Raw genomic sequence first — 17,961 nt, forward strand, 5'->3', positions numbered from 1 at the left:
GAAATATTAAAAACAAACTAAATCCAAAAAGTGAAAACAAAAAGAAGGCAATGTAAGTTATCACAAAAGAAAAAGAACTGGAAAACAGATTAAGAAAAAGAAAAGATAACCTAAGAATCATTGGACTACTAGAAAGCCATGACAAAAAAAAAAAAGAAAAGAAAAAGAAAAAAAGACCTAGACCTTATATTGATAAAAAATAGAAGTGCCCAGGTCTCTTAGAATTCAAGATCAAAGTGAAAATGGGGGCGGGGGGGGAAGAATCCACCAGTTATCTTCTGAAAAAAAAAAACTCCAAAAGAAAACGTCCAAGAACATCATAATCAAAATTTAGAGGTTCCAGGTAAAAGAAAAAATAATGCAAACAGCCAAAAAGAAAGAATTCCAGTATCAAGAAGCCACAATCAGTATCACACAAGATTTAGCAGGCATCACTCTAAGGGAGCAAAGATCTTAGAAGAAAATATTCCAGAAGGCAAAATACATAAGCTTACAATCAAGAATAATTTATCCAGGTGAATTCAATATAATTCTATGGAGGGGGGGGATGGAAGTAGGGATGGAGAGAAGGGGAAGGGTTCCTAATTAAAGAAGTGGAGCTGAGGAGAAAGGCTGAAATATAAACACAGGTATCAAGTAAAACATAAGCAGGTAAATAGCAGTGAGCAATCATAAAGGACTAAACAAGCATAAACTATTTACAATCGAATATAAGGAGATGATATATTTGTCCCTGAAGAACTCTATCATCAAAAGGAGTTACAGAGGCAGTATAATAAGATAGAAAGCCGGGGAGAAGTTTTTATTATGTTCTGATAATCTTAAAAGAAAAATGGAAAGAGATGGGAAAAGGACTGTCTGGAGAAAGAAGTACATGGGAAGGAAGAGGAAATTACATCATATAATCAAGGTGCACAAGTAGAAGTCTATACCCACAAATAGGAATGGGTGAGCAGGAACAGCCACACTTGACATTTCACTCAAAACTAAAATAGGAAGGAAAAGGATAAACAGACAACAAGAGGGAGGATAGACTAAGGGAGGAATTAAGCAAAACAAACTCTAACCACAGAGAGCAGATCACAAAGATACATTTAATAAGAAATAACAGATGAGAATCTATGATTGGACTCCAGGTTAGGGAAAGAGAAAAGAGAGGAGGGAACAATAGCAAATTGTGTCAAATACAGCTTGGATGCTAAGCACACATCTTCTTTCTCCTTACCCTTTTTTTCTTTATTAAGGTCAGTAAACAAAGAAAGAAATATATAAGAGAATAAAATTAAGGGAAATGCACAATTAATGATCCTAATTGTAAAGGGGATAAACTCATTCAGAAAATGGAAAAGGATATCAAAATCAATTATGAAATAGAATCTAACTATATTGTTTATAACAAACACATTTGAATCTAACTATATTGTTTATGAGAAACACATTTGAAACAGAAGGACATCTACAAAGTAAAAATAAGGTGCTAAGATAAAATCTAGTATGTTTCAGCTGAAGTAAAATAGGGAGAGGTAGCAATCAGGATCTCAAAAAAGGCAATAACAAAAACATACCTAATTTAAAGGAGACGAACAAGGAAACTATACTTTGTTGAAAGGTACAAGAGAAAATGAATGAATATCAATACTAAATGTGTATGCACAAATGACAGAGTATCTAAACACTTAAAGGAAAAGTTAAATGAGTAACAGGGAAATATAGGCAGTAAAACTGTAACAGTGAGGGACCCCCTTGTACCATTTTCAGACCTAGATGAGTCTAACCAAAAATAAACAATAAAAAAAGTTAAGGCCTGAAGAGAATTTCACAAGAATCAGATATGCTAGATAATTTATATTACAGATGTAATGATTCTTGAATAGGAATAGAAAAGAGTATCCTGAGAGGCAGAACCAGGATTGTGGAGTAACAGGAACCACAACTGAGTTCTTCCTAACAACTTCTCCACAAAAATCTAGAAAATGCACCAGACTAAGTTTTCATCAGGAAATATAGTAAGTTATTTTTCCATCCTAGGTCAAGCTCAGATAGATGGAGAGGCCTACAGACACCTGAGATAAAGTGTATCCAAGAACAATGGTGATGAGCATTCAAACACAGGGAATGAAAGAAGGCTGCAGCTGTATACCAAGGCAAGAAAAGATTCCACATACATACTATAAAGGAGCCCAACTCTGTGCAAAATGTAAGAACAGGATTAAAGCAGCAGCTTTGTCACTAACTAGTGAGTATCAGTTCACAGACGCAGGGCAGACTGACAAAGGGACCTGCACTCAGGTGTGGTGTACCAGAATAAGGAGCAGTCACCCTGGGCTGTGTACTTACTAAGGACCAAATACACAGCAGCAGCTTCAGTACTACATGAGCAGAATGGAGTTTCAGTTCCAGCCTCTAGTCTAGTCTGAAATCTGTGGCAGAATAACTAGGGCAGGAATCCCAGACCAAAAAGAAGCCTTAAGTTCTGTCATTCTAAACCAGAGAGGCTTTCCAGTTGGCTGATACTGTCTGGGTTTGGCAGCTTAATATAAAATCTGAAGTTGGGAAGTGGGCCAAAAGAAGGAGAAAACAAAAAGAATCCTACCATAAAGAGCTTTTTAGGGTGACAGTGACGCTTAAGATAACAACTAAAAGACGAGAATGATTCTAAAACATCTATAAGCAAAGCTTCAAAGAAAAACATAGATGGCCCAAGTTGAAGTAGAATTCCTGGAAGAGATGAAGCAAGAGGGTTTTTTTTAAAGAGTTTTTAAACGTTTTTATAAGTGAAATGAGAACACTAGTGAGAAAAAAATTATAAAAGAAATGTGAGCTACAGAAGAAAGAACTGGAAATAGAATTAACAGCTTGGAAGAAGAGGTATAAAACTATACCTAAGGAAAAAAAATTACCTGAAAATCAGAATGAACCAAAAAGAAGTTAATAACCCCATAAAAAAACAAGATATATAAAAATAGGATCAAAAGGCTAAAAGTGAATAGAAGAAAATATAAGGTATCTTATAATCAAAACAACTGACCTAGAAAACAGATCAAGTAAAGATCTTTTAAGAATCATTGACAGACATGACTAAAAGAATGTAGGCACTGCATTTCAAGAAAATAGAAAAGAAAACTATCCAGATCTCTTAGACCAAAAGGGCAAAGAGAGAAGAGAAAAATCTACCAGTCACATCCTGAAATATATCCCAAAAGTAAACCTACCATAAGTATTACAACCCAAATCCAGAGCTTTCACATCAAACCAAAAAAATACTGCAAACAGCCAAAAGAAAGAACTAAAGTAGTCAGTTCTGCTATCTTGTTTGAAAATGAAAATCTGTTCCAAAAGACTGACATATTAGGGAATCATTTGGGCCTAATAGATATTTTGTGTTTGCTTATTTTATCAGAGAGAAGCAGCAAGAACACAGAAAACTACACTATTTCACAATAATTTACAAGCTGCAGCCACTTCCACAAGCAAACTCCAGGTCTTTTTCAAGTTAAAGTACTGCATTTATTGTACATCTTCTATTGTAGCAAGAGCTGTGGGCAAAATAGGGCTAGCTCATAACCATGTACTACATCTCTACCTTACACCACAACCCCAGGTCCTATCCCCTGCATCCTAGATTTCCCACCCACTGTTGAAAGAGTCCTAGACCTAGAATATCAGGAAGAATTGAGTTCAAATCCCACCTCAGACACTTGCAATCTGTGTGATATTGGGCAAGTCACTTAACTTCTGTTTGCCTCAGTTTCCTCAACTGTAAAATGAAGATCATAATACCTTTTACTTCTCAGGGTTTAGTAGGCACTATATAAATATTTATTCTTCCCTGTCTCCCTCTCTTTCACCCATAACATTAACTTTGCCAGACAGAGGTCAATGGTAAACAGGGGTGGAGGTGGGGCCCCAGATGAGCAACAGTCTGAGGCTGCAGACCATGCCACTATTATTGCAGCATTTGTGTATTTTTTAATCCATTTAACTAATAAAAATGTACTACCATTTTTGTTAGATCCCTATCTTTTTTGATGTGTCACTGATAACGTTTTTTTTAGTATTATGCCCCTAGCCTCATTTTTCTCATAAGCCTTGTGGTTTTTATGTGCAGATTTTGTATAACTTGGTGATTTTGGAGAAACATATGTACCATATAATAGAACTGATTGTACCATGTTGTCACCATCTGGATCACACAAGATTAGGCAACTGACACTAAAAAAGATCAAAGAACTTAGGATACAATATTCCAGAAGGCAAAAGGTTTACAACCATGAATAATTTACCCAGCTAAACAAATTCTTTGGGGGAAGAAAGGAAGGATGGAGGAAGAATGGACCTTTAATGAAACAAACAACTTCTAAGAATTTCCAGTGAAAAGGCCTGAGCTAAGTAGAAATTATGAAATACAAACACAGGAAACAGAGAAACATAAAAAGGTCAACATGAGTGAGCAATGATAAGGGACTAAACCAGAATCAACTATTTACACTGCACATGAGGAAATGCTACATGGAGCCCCTCAGAATCCTCTCATCAACAAGAGTTGTAGAGAGAGCCTAATGAGAGAGAGGGCCTGAAAGGCTTTGTTACGTTCTGATGATCTTAAAATAAAAATGGAAAGGGAGAAGAAATGGAGTATCCTAGGGAAGACAAAGGTTAGTAAAGGAAGGGGAAAATTATCTCACATAATCAGAGTGCAAAAGTAAAATGCTCTCCAAACAAGAAAGAAGGGGTTCAGGAAGCAGCCTCACTTGACTCTCACTCTCAAATGAATTAGTCAAAGGAGAGAACACACACACACACACACACACACACGCAGAGATACAAAAATACATTTCACTCAACAGAGTCGCAGGAGGGAAAGGAAATGGTAGAAGTACAGATTAATAGAAATATTAATCATAAGCAAAACAAACTCTAACCACAGGGGATCAATGGCAAAGAGAGGTTTAAAAGAGAAAAAAAAAGGATAAGAGCCTGTGATTGGCCTCTGAGTGAAGGGAAAAAAAGAGGGGCAGAGGAATAGAAGCAGATTGTATCAAACACAGAACACAGGTGTTGAGCATAGTCTGTGCTCACAACCTTCCTCTTCTTTATAAAGAGGGGCCAGGAAACAAAGAAAAGAAAGAGTGTAAGAGCATGGGATGGAAGGAAATAAACAATTAATGATCCTAACTATAAATTCACCAAAAAAAAGTAAAATTATTAGAGAAGCAGATAACTAGGAAAAAAACTTTGTGGCAAGTTTCTCTGGTAAAGGTCTCATTTCTAAGATATAAAGGGAACTGAGTCAAATTTATAAGAATAAGAGCCATTCTGCAATTGATTAATAGTCAAAAGATGAGAATGGGCAGTTTTTAGAGGAAGAAAGCTAAGCTATCAAAAAACATAAAAATGGCCTAATAATTAACAATTAGAGAAATGAATATTAAAATAACTGAGGTTCTAATTTATACTCATCAGGTTTGCAAAGTTCATCAGCAATTCTGGAAAGCAATCTGGAATTATGTCCCAAAAGTTATTAAACTGTGTATGTCCTTTCTCCCAGTGATACTGCTACTGGGTCTATAACCCAACAATATTAAAGAAAAAAGACAAGGACTTCTATGTAGAAAAATATTCATAGTAGCTCTTTAGTGTGGCAAAGAATTGAACACTGAGGAGGATGTCTATCAACTAGGGAAAGGCTGAACAAGTTACGGTACATTAATGCAATGAAATCCTATTGTGTTGTAAGAAATAACAAAAGAGATGGCTTCAGGGAAACCTGGGAAGACATGTTAAAACTGATACAGAGTGAAGTGAGCAGAATGAGAAGAAGAATTTATATAATAAAAACCATACTGTAAAGATACACTCAACTTTGAAAAGTTTAGGAACACTCATCAATACAAACACCAACCACAGATCCAAAAGATTCATAATGACACATGCTTCTCACCTCCTGATAAAGAGATGATGTACAACAGAGATTAAGTCACGTATGTGTATATCTACATATATGTATGTGTGTATGTATGTATATACATAGACAGCGAGAGACACATGTGAGGTTGGGGGGAAGACATGACTAATGTATAGATTTGTTTTGCTTGACTATACCTATTTGTAACAGGATATTTTGCTTTTCTGCTTTCTCAGTGGGGGTGAGGTGAAGTGAGAGGGAGAGAAGGCAGACTTTGGTTGATTGAAAATATTTTTAAAATTTGAGTATCCATATTTCTCAGCTACACATGGCAACTTTACAAAAATTTACCATGTATTAGGGCATAAAAACCTCATGAACAAGTGCAGAAAAGCAGAAATTTTAAACATATCTTTTACAAAATAGTGCTATAAAAATCATATTCAATAAAGGACTAGTCAATAAACTAATGAAAACTAACTGGAGACTAAATGACTTAATCCTAAGTAATGTCAAAGAACAAATCATAGACACATATAGTAACATAATAATTTGTATTAAAGATAATGACAAGGAATGAGACAACATACCAAAATTTGGGAGATTCTGTCAAAGCAGTCCTTAAGAGTAAGTGTAGGTCTCTAAACACCTTTATTAATTAAAAGAGAAAAAGAAGAGATCAATGAATTAGGCATATAGTTTTTAAAAACTAGAAAACCAAAAGAATGCTAAAAAACACAATTAAATGCCAAAGATCAAAGAAAATAACAAAATTGAAAGCCTAGAAAAAAATTAAATTAATAAATAAAACTAGGAACTAGTTTTTAAAAAATAGACAAACCATTAGTTTACTTTTTTAAAAGAAAACCAAATTACCAAAAATTTCAAAATACAAATCATCAAAAATAAAAAGGCAAGTTCACAACTGATGAAGAAATAAATTACTAGAAATTATTTTGCCAAACTATATCCCAATAAAACCAAGAACTTAAATGAAAAAATAAAAATCCCAGATTTAAAAAACAAGAAATAGGAGATTTCTTCTAAGCTCAGAAAAAGAAACTGAACAAGCCATAAATGAATTTCCTCCTCAAAAAAACCCAGAACCAGATGGATTTACAAATGAATTCTATCAAACACTTAAAGAATAATTAGTTCCAATACTAAATAATTTGAAAAAAAAATAGCAAAAGGAAAGGTCCTGCCAAATTCCTTCTATGATACAAAAAGTGGTGTTTATACCTAAACCAGAAAGTCAAAACATAGAAAACTTATTTTTAAATAAAATATTAGTAAGAATACTGGGGCAACACAGCGTACAAAATATTATTCACTATGACCAGACTGGATTTATACCAGGAATGCAATGCTGGCGTACTAGTAGGAAAACTGTAAGCATAATTGACCATACAATAACAAAAACAATGACATTATGTCAATAAAAGCAGAAAAGGCTTTTGACAAGATACAGCACCTATTTCTGTTTTGTTTAAAAAGACAACAACTAGAAAGCATAGTAATAAACAGAGCTTCCCTTAATAGAAGTAGTAGCTATCTGAAACCAAGAGTCTGCTTTATATGTAATAGGAATAAAAAGGACTCTTAAAGTTAGAAAAGGGTAAATCAATGATGTCCACCATCACTGTGCTAGAATCCTGAAACTGTGGAAATAAACATGCAAAAAGGAAACAAAACTATCACTTTTACAGATGATATGATGGTTTTCTTACAGTACCCTAAAGAGTTCATACACAGGAATTAAATGAATATAATATAAAACATTCTTTACATAAATAAAGTTAAATCTAAATGATTGGAAAAATATTAATTGCTCATGGGTAGCCTGAACAAATATAATAAAAATGATAATATGACCAAAATTAATTTATTTATGCAGTGACAAAGCAATCAAACTACCGAAAGATTACTTTATAGAGCTAGAAAAAGTAATAATGACAGCATTCATCTAGAGGAACCAAAGGTTAAGAATCTCAAGGGAATTAACAGGGGGAAAAAAGTGGAACAGAAGGGGGACTAGGAGTGCCAGATCTCGAAATATACTACAGAACAGTAATCTTCAAAAGAATTTGACACTGGTTAAGAAACAGAGAGGTCAATCAGTACACCAGATTAGGTACATAATATATAATAAACTCTAATGTTCTACCTCATATCCATCAGATTGGAAAAATAAAAGAAAGAGACAAATGCTAGAGGAGCTGTGGCAAAACAGGTATATAAATGTATTGCTGGTGTACTTATGAACTGGTCCAGCCATTCTTTAGAAAACAATTTGGAACTGTGCCCCAAAAGAGTATAAAAACTGGGCATAAAAACTTCTGATGTAAAAAATATGCATAAACTCTGATCTGGTGATAATTCTCAGTGAATATACTATAAAATAAATCAGAGAAAAAGGGAAGGGACTCATATATTCAAAAATATTTATAGCAGCTCTATTTGAGATAGCAAAGAAATACAGGCTGAGGAGTTGCTCATCGACTGGTGAATGATCAAGTTATGGTATACGAATGTGACTGACTACAATTGTTCTGTTAGAAGTGACAAAGAGGATGGTTTCAGAGCAACCTGGGAAAATTTATATGAACTGAGAAGAGTAAAATAAGCAGAACCAGAATAACGATGCATATGATAACAATATAGTAAAGACAATCAGCTTTGAAGGTCTTAGCAGCTGATCAATACAATAACCATCCATAATTCCAGAAGACCCCACCTTCAAACAGAGAGGTGATGGACTCAGAGAGCAGACTGAGTCAGTCATTCATATGTGTGTGTGTGTATGTATGTGTATGTGTATATATACAAATACTTATATACACATATAGAGGTATACATATATACATATGTATGTGTGGGTGTGTATGTGTATATACATGTATAATATATATGACATTGAAATGTGTAGATTTTTTTGCCTGACTATACCTGTTTGTAACAGATTTTGTTCTTCTGCTTTCTTATTGGGGGTGAAGGGGTGGGAGGGAGAAATGGTGGGTCTTTGAAAAAAATAATGAACTTTTTTAAAGATTCATGTCACCTTTGTTTCCTAGCTTACTGAATGATGCTATCTTTTAAGGCTTTTTTTTGGTTTTTATACACCACAGTTATGTCCTAGTACTCTTCTCCCAACAGACACCATAGCCATTGAAACCTCCTTACAATTGTTACCTCCTTCAAACAGTGTTAAAGGAACTGAAGACTATCAAGGGAAAAAAAATTCCCTTTAAAATGCCTCAAATTATTTCTTTCAATATGAAGGAAAGACTAGAATTCAAATTCTCTACATTCTCTGGAAATCAGTTCATCTTTTCCAAGACAGGTGCTATAATTTCTACTAGGCATAAAAATGCTTCAAAAGATTTCTTCAAAGATAGGCTTACAGAATTGCCCTTCTGGCTGTTTGCCTAGTTTTAATAGAGAGTAATACAACCCAAATACTCTTCCCTACTCTTCCTTGCTCACCTGGAAGACTCCAGTATCAAATAGCTACCCATCTCCCTAAACCAGCTACCAGGTGACCAGTGATCTAGCTCAGAAAAATTCATCTAGCCAGCAAGTACTCTCTTGCAAAATGAACTTCCACGCCTGAGTACATCTGGTTCTGATCACCTTGTTTCCTCCTCTTCAATTCTCTCAACTCAAAATTACTTCATATTTCAAGATTTTTCCCTCCCAGTATACAGAATCTTTATAAACTACTAACATAGTTTTTCCTGAGAGAGTGCTTTATAAGAGGGATAGGTTGGAAATGACAGAACTGAAAAAAAAAAAGCATTAAAATTGAATAAGAGGCCTAACATAATATAATGACATAATAAGCCCTACCCAATATAAATGGAATGAAAACTTTCAAATATAACAGACATGATACAAAAGTAGCAAAATGTTCGGAATTATCATTAAAGGTAGTCTAAAGCCACAAAAATATTATCAGTAACCATCAGATATATCATGCTCACGATTCCTCTCCTTAACTTTCAACTTCCATCACCATATCCATCACAGACTGGCAAAGCCACACTTCAGTTTTTAACAAGGCAAGGCTCAATTTAATTGTCTCACCTAGACAGGCTATCTAGTTCAACTCATATTTAACAGAGAACTTTTCCTATAACTCTCCTGAAAAATTATCATCCTCCTTTTTTTTCCCCAAAATGTTTTATTAATTTATTTTGAATTATCAACAATCACTTCCATAAGCTTTTGAATTTTAAATTTTTCTCCCCCTCCCTCTCTAACTCCCTCCCCAAGAGGGCACACAATTTAATATAGGCTATACATATACAATCCTATTAAACATATTTTCACATTAGTGATGTTGTAAGTAAGAAGCAGAACTAATAGGAGGAACCACCAGAGAGAGGAAACAAAACACAACAGAAGAAAAAAAATAGCAAATAGTATGTTTCAATCTGCATTCAAACTTCATAGTTCTTTCTTTGGATGTGGATAGCATTTTCTATCATGAGGCTTTTGGATATGTCTTAGATCCTTGTATTGCTGAGAGGTGTTAAGGATCATCCTCCTTTTCCATGAAGACTTCAAATGACAGTCCATTTCACTTTTGAGTACCAATACTGATTTTTTAAAAAAAGTTTTTCCCTAAACTGTGCCTAAATCTGCCTCTACACCCAGTTTTCCTATTTCTACCCTCCAGATCAGACTTAGTCTAATCCTTCCACAAGACAGCTATCATGTCCCCTGCTCAATTTTCTTTTCTCCAGGCTAAATATTCCCAGTTCCTTCAATTAAGTCTAGTATAGCAAAATCTCAAGACCCTTCACCATTCTGGCTGCCCTACTCTGGATGTCATTCCTTAAATGTTACTCATAGAATTGGATACTCTGCCTCTTACTGCTGCCAGATAAGTCAGTTGTTATTGTGGATAACAGTTTGTTCAATTATTCCTTCAAAGTAGTAGAAGAAAAGGTAGGCATTTGAATTTGCTGAGTTTTATCAATCAATGGGAAATAATATAACCCCAATATTTTATTATGTCTTTGAAGGCCAAATAGCAATATATTTGATACCACTTCGCTGCTCCCACTTACAAAAATGTTATATGTAAGATACTGACAGATTCTGCCCTACTTCAATTCTTATTATCAAAATATGAATCATATGAAAAATGCTATCCACCTCCAGAGAGAGAACTGATAAACTGAGTGCAGACTGAAGCACTTTTTTTTCTTTCTTTATGTTTGTTATTCTTAATTGGAGCTGGGGTTTTTTGCGACACAGCTAATATAGAAATATGGTTTGCATGACTTCACATGCATAACTGACATATTGCTTGCTTTCTCAATGTGAGGGAGAGAATTTGGAACTCAATTTTTAAATGAATGTTAAAAATAGATAATTCCACATATACACACACACACATACACACAATATGTATACATACATACAAAAATCATGGCAAGTAGTATACAACCAGAATATATGATTAAGACAATATATATGTACTACACTAGGGTCCCTGAGTAGTTTATCCGCATGGCACTATTCTCTAATGGAAAGAATACTAAATTTAGGATCAGAAGTCTGTCTCAAATCCACACTATTAGCTATGTGACCCTGGGCAACTCTAAATCTCATTTTTCTTCACAGCTAAGTTCAATGAGTCTACAAAGTGATGTGGCAGCCAAAAAAGCAAGTAGAATTTGGAAGGTGGGGTGACTAGTATATTTCATTAATAAAGGACTGAGGAAAATCCCTGTACCAATGCACATCTGCTCTGTAATTATAGTCTCAGAGCTGGCTGGAGAACTGAGAGATTATGTAAATAATCTCTGTGACTAAATTCACACAGAGAGTATGAGTCAGAGGCAGGACTTGAACTCAGGTCTTCCTAACTCTGAGGTTACCAGGCTAAATTAATAAAAGTACAATGTCCAAAGCTAATGAATGAATGAAGTATTTACTAATTACTATGTGCTAAGCATAGAACACACACAGAAAAGCCAGATTGTCCATGTTCTAAAGGAGTGCCCATCCTAATAGAATGACAACACACATGTAAAATTTCATGGTCGTTAGGGTGCAGCAACAAAGCAGGGGGTAATGCTTCTTCTTATTTAACATTATTTCCACTGATAAAATTTTATCAATTTCTGGTGTTGAATTATTTGACAGTGCCAAATGTGTGTTCAGTGAGAATGTCACCAGTGTCACCAGTGTCTTTGGTGGTGACCTTTCCCTTCTGGGTCTACAGTAGCTGTCACTGAAGCACCTGTAGGAGCAGTTGCCAGACGCATCTCCACAGGGGTTGTTTCTCCACAGGAGAATGTCTGAAGGCAGTAAGCTAGAAACAATGTTATTCCCAAGGCTCTTGGCCACAGGGTCCTGGGCTATCTCCATCAGAGTCTGAGGGGAAATGATGGTTAAGACAGAAGTTTGACTTGCCTGGTGCATGCTGCCTCCTATATCTCCTTTCAGGGTCCCCTGGTGCTTCAGCTATGTTGGCTGCCTTGTGACAGTTGGTCAACAGTTGAACATGGCTGGCTCCTCCACAGGAGTTGCCTCCCTGTATGATGGCTGTGAGGGCTGGCCTCAAAAACCAGAACTGGTGGCACACGGGGTGCTGCCACTCCCGGGGCTCCTGTACCCATCTGCCTGTTCATGGCAGCTGGTCAGCAGCTGTTGCTGGTAGTAATAAAGAATGAGGGAGCAATAATCCCACCTTACCTCATCTCAGTCAGACTACATCTAAACTGCTGTGTTCAGTTCTGGGTCACATTTTAAGAGGGACATCATTAACAAGCTGGAGCATTGCCAGAGGAGGGTGATAAGGGTAGGGAGGGGACGGGCAACAAGGACTGTTTGGATCAACTGTGAATGTTTAGTCTGGTGAAGTGAATATTTAGAGGGAACATGGCAGCTATGTTCAATTCTGTGAAAGGCTGTCATGTGAAAGAGATTAGAATTATTTGCTTGGCCCAAGAGGGCAAAACTAGAACCAATAGGCAGAAGTTACAGAAAGACAGATGTATATTTAAATTAAGGAAAAACTTCCTACAAACTGAGGTGTCAACCAATAAAGAGTTGATTCAATATGTAGTGACTTCCCTATCAGTGTATCTGGACTGTAGAATCCAGAGCTGGGAAGAACTCCTTGAAGCTCATCTAATCCAACCACCTAATTTTACAGCTGAGGAAACTGAGGCCCAGAGAAATTAAGTCATACATGTTCTAAGTGGCAAAGGAAGTATTTGAAGCCAGCCCCTCCAATGTAAGTTCAACTAATCCTTATTAAGTACCTACTATGTTCAAGGCACCTGCTAGGTGCTGAGGATACAATGACCAAAAAAAAAAAGTCCCTGCCCTCCTTTACATTCTATCAGGGGAAACAACTTGTATACCCCTTCATAGATACAAAATATATACAAAATAAGTAAAAGGCAATTGGGGAGGGGCAGGCACTTACAGCTGGGTCAGGGAAAGGATCTGGAAAAGCCTCATAGAGGTGTTTTGAAGAAAGCTGAGATTCTAAAAGGCAGAAGTGAAGAGGGAATACATTCCAGTCATGGAAGATAGCCTTTTGCTATGGAGGTAGAAGATGGAAATGTTTTATCTACAGGAAAGCCAGTAAGCTAGTTTAGATGAGTGTGTGCGAAGAGGAATAATGTTTCATAATTTTAGAAAGAAAGGCAGCCAGATTCTAAAGGGCTTTAACTGACAAAGAGAAGAGCTTTTATTTGAACCTAAAAGCAACAGAGAACCAGTAGGGCTTCTTGAGCACAAAAACAACATGCTTAAACTTGTGCTTTAGTAATATCAATTCTGGCAGCATAGTAGAGTTTTAATTGGAAAGGTGAGAGCCTAGAGTTAGAGAGACCAATTAGGAGGACCGCCCAAGTAAGAAGTAATGAGAGTCTGAACTAAAGTGGTGCCCACGTGGATATGAGAGGTGCTGTGGAAATAGAATCAATGGGGCGCAGCAATATATTGGACATGTGTGAGGGAAAGTGAATAGACAAGAATAATTCCAAGACTACCAACCTGAGTGAGAGTGACTAGAAAGATAGTGGCACCCTTAAAATGTTGTGAAGTAGGTTTGGAGGGAAAGATAATGAATTCTATTTTGGACATGTTGAGCTTTGGATGCCTATGCAACATCTACTTCAAAATATACAATAGGCAGCTGGTGATGCAGGACTAGAGCTAAGAAGAGAGACTACGGCTAATTATGAGAGTGTACAGAGTATCGCTCTATAGAGGTAATTTAGGCCATGGTGGGCCTGACTCAGGCAGGCCAGCACCTGGATAGTTCACGTTTAATGTTGGAACAAAATAAGAGGAACTCACAGAGCATTCAACAGTTAACAAAAGGAAGTTTTACTTAGCCACCTCATGGAAAAGATATTCAACAAAGATACAAAACTCCAGCAACTTTTGATGTCCACTCTTCCACATCTATATATGAAAACATAATGGGTCAGACTTAAACAGTTTGGAGACATCTGTAATTCTAAAGGACCCTGGCTCCACACTGGTGGACCATTTTATACCCTTACGTGACCAAAAAGCCTTTTCTTTTTCTTTTTTTCGCTTTTTGGTGAGGCAATTGGGGTTAAGTGACTTGCCCAGAATCACACAGCTAGTAAATATCGTGTGTCTGAGGCCAAAATTGAACTCAAGTCCTCCTGACTCCAAGGCTGAAGCTCTATCCACTGCGCCATCTAGGTGCTCCCCAAAAAGACTTTTCAATGTGGTCAGATACTAGCAAGAAGCTGCCTCTAGGGAAGTGCAGCTGGAGCTTTGACCCCTAAACCAATTAAGTCTCTGATAACAGCTTGGCCACTTTTCATGGAAAAACTAACCTAAGCCATGTTTCTGAGGAAGGATGAAGCCCTGATAATTATCCTACCACACACAGGAACTGATGAGGTCAAGAGAGAAGAGGGCCTTGAGATATACTCATAGTTAGGGAGAATGATATGGATAAAGATCCATCAAAAGAGAAGCCAGACAGGCAAGAAGAAAACCAAAGGTCATGAAAACCCAGAGGAGGGAAATATCAAGAAAAGAGATGGCTCAAGAATTTCAAATGCTGCAATGACTAATATTGATAAACTTAACCCTTCCTAGCAATACAAGGATCTAAGACATCTCCAGAGGCCTCCTGATGGAAAATGCTATCTACATCCAAAACTATGGAAATTGAATTGCTACTTTTTTTCCTCTTCTGTTGAGTAGTTTCCTCTTTCTGATGGTGCCTCCTATTGGTTTTAATTTTTACTTACCCCATCACTAATGTGAAAATATGTTTAATAGGAATGTAAATGTATAGCCTTTATCAGATTGTACGCCATCTTGGGAGGAATGGTGGAGATGAAGAGAGAGAAAAATTTTAAACTCAAAAGCATATGGAAGTGATTATTGATAAATCAAAACAAATTAGTAAAAAAATTTTTGTTAAATGAATGGTAAATGCTGGGGTAGCTAAGTGGTACAGTGGATAGAGTCCGGGCCTTGTAATCAGGAGGACCTGAGTTCAAATCTGGCCTCAGATACTTGACAGTTACCAGCTGTGTGACCCTGGGCAAGTCACTTAACTCTGACTACCTCACCAAAAAGGAAAAAAAAAAGAATGTCAAATGCTATATAGATTTGTCAAGAAGAATTATAATGACGAAAAGTTAAGCACTATTTCCACCACATCATGCTGCCTCAGGGTCTTTAAGTGGAGGCTAGGTCATCACTTTTCCGGGATGTTGTAGAGAAGATTCCTATTTAAGCATGCGTTGAACTCTCTTTCCTTCTATATATTTTCACAGAATCACAGAATATTAGACTTAGAAGTGATCTGAAATATCCAATACACACCTTGAGGTCTCCTGCAACTCAGATTCTTTTATAAGTATACGGGTAAGCAAAACACAAGGTAGAGTATAATGAAGACAAAGTAGTTCAGACAAAGTAATCTAGAAAAATCTGAGAACCAAAAAGAACACTTTCAAACAGGATGTTCAAGAAAGGCTTCATGAAAAAAACTGAGGCAAGACTTGAAGAACAAGAAAGATTCTGTGAAACCCAGAGATAGGGACAGCATGCATTACAGGTTCAGGTTCAGACAACAGCCCACTTGGGTACATGGAAATGGAAGATGACATGTCAGGTTCATAGAGGAAGTGACAGACTAGTTAGGCTGGAAATGGGGGTAATATGAAATCAGGCTAGAAAAGTAAGTTAGAATTGATTTTAAAGGGCCATCAATGCCAGTATTCTTTTTTTAACACCCATCTATTGGTGGTGTTATGTAGCTACAAAATATGGTACACATTTTCTTTTCTTTTTAACACTCAGTTTTATTGATTATTTTGTTTTTACATTAAATATACTTACAGATTACTACTACTTCATGAGTAGCATGTAGCTTAGGGCAAAGTAAAACAATTAAATAAAATTAATAGTACTGCATACTCATCTTAAAGTGTATGAAGTATTTAACATCTGTAGTACGTGTACACACACACACACACACACACACACACACACACACACACACGTCTTTATTGTTTTAAATTAACAGAAATCTATTTTCTCTCGTGCCTATATCCCACCCCACTAGGGGGAAAAAAGAAAAGAAAAAAATTTATTTTAACAAGTTCATAGCCAAGCAAAAACAAATTCCCCTAATGGCTGTATACAAAAATACATGTCTTATTCTGCACCTTAAATCCATCACTTCTCTGTAATGGATAGGATAATTCATCATTGGTCCTCTGAAATCATGGTCATTGCATTTATCATAATCCACACAGCTTTCAAAGTTGTTATTATAGTGTGGTTATTAAACAAACTGTCCTTTCAGTTCTGCTCATTTCATTCTTCATCAGTTTGTACAAGCATTCAAAATTGTTCATTTTTATAACATTGATGTTATAGCATAAATTGTTTTGGTCCGGCTTACTTCACTTTGCATCAGTACACATAAGCCTTTCATTGTCTTTTTGAAATCATCTATTTCCTCATTTCTTATAGCACAATAGTACTTCAATACACTCATATACCACAATTTCTTCACATATTCTTTAATCGTTGGAGATCTTCCTAGTTTCCAGTTTTGTTTTGGTTTGGTTTTTTGACACTACAAAACAAGCTGCTAAAAATATTTTTGTACATAAAGGATCTTTTCCTCTTTCTTTTATCTCTTTTGGGTATAGGGCTAGCAATGATATTTCCGGATGAACTATTTAGCAACTTTTTGTATAATTCAAAATTGTTTTCCAAAATAATTGTACTCCTTTATAGGTCCAGCAACAGTGTATCAACATACCTGTTTTCCCACAGCTCCAACACATATCATTTTCCATTTTGTTATCTTTGCCACTCTGAAGGATGTGAAGTGGAATCTTAGAATTGTTTTAATTTGCATTTCCCTAACTATTTGTGTTTTGGAGCATTTTTCCAGATGGCGATAGGTAGCTTGGGTTTCTTCTCCTGAGAACTTTTTGTCCATATGCTTAAAAAAACATTTATCAAATGAGGAGTCTCTTTTTCTTATAAAGCTGAAATAAGTTCCTTATGTATCTTGGAAAAGATACATTACCAGAAAAACTTGCTGCAAAGATTTTTTTTCCATTATTTCCCTTTTAATCTTCACTTTATCAAATTTGCACAAAAAAAATTTATTTTATATAATCAAAATCATCCATTTCATCATCTGTGATCCTCTCTATTCACTGGTCATGAACTTTTCTCCTATCCATAAATTTCATAAGTAGTCTTTTCTATATTTCTCTAATATGTTTGTGGTAACGTTTTGTACCCACATCACATATCCATTTGGAGCTTATCTTAACATAAGTCATGAGGTGTTGGTCTAAACCTAATTCCTTCCATATTGCTGCTCATTTTTCCCAGTGTTTTGTTTTGTTTTGTTTTGTCAAATAATTAATCTTTATCTCAGTATCTGAGGCCTTTGTGTTTATCAGATACTAAGAATATTAGATATATTTGCTTCTTCTGTGTGTTATATACCTAATCTGTTTCACTTAAACAGTACCAAAACTGTTTAATAATAACTG

The 17,961-nt window shown here is 35.8% G+C and overlaps 1 protein-coding gene across 2 annotated transcripts in view; it reads right to left on the reverse strand.

The window, feature by feature from the left end:
* Nucleotides 1-17,961, reverse strand: part of AGPAT3 (1-acylglycerol-3-phosphate O-acyltransferase 3) — a 165,719-nt gene that overhangs the window by 135,246 nt on the left and 12,512 nt on the right. The window contains exon 1 of one of the 2 annotated variants that reach the window (XM_020973856.2): nt 6,496-6,554. The exons of the other annotated variant lie outside the window; for it this stretch is intronic. The gene's annotated coding sequence lies outside the window, so the exon portion shown is untranslated. Of the gene's footprint in view, nt 1-6,495; nt 6,555-17,961 lie in introns of those variants that run through there. 2 annotated transcript variants of the gene reach the window in all.

This window comes from Phascolarctos cinereus, unplaced genomic scaffold (genome assembly GCF_003287225.1).
Source record: "Phascolarctos cinereus isolate Bilbo 61053 unplaced genomic scaffold, phaCin_HiC Scaffold_726;HRSCAF=1367, whole genome shotgun sequence".
Classification (NCBI taxonomy): domain Eukaryota; kingdom Metazoa; phylum Chordata; class Mammalia; order Diprotodontia; family Phascolarctidae; genus Phascolarctos; species Phascolarctos cinereus.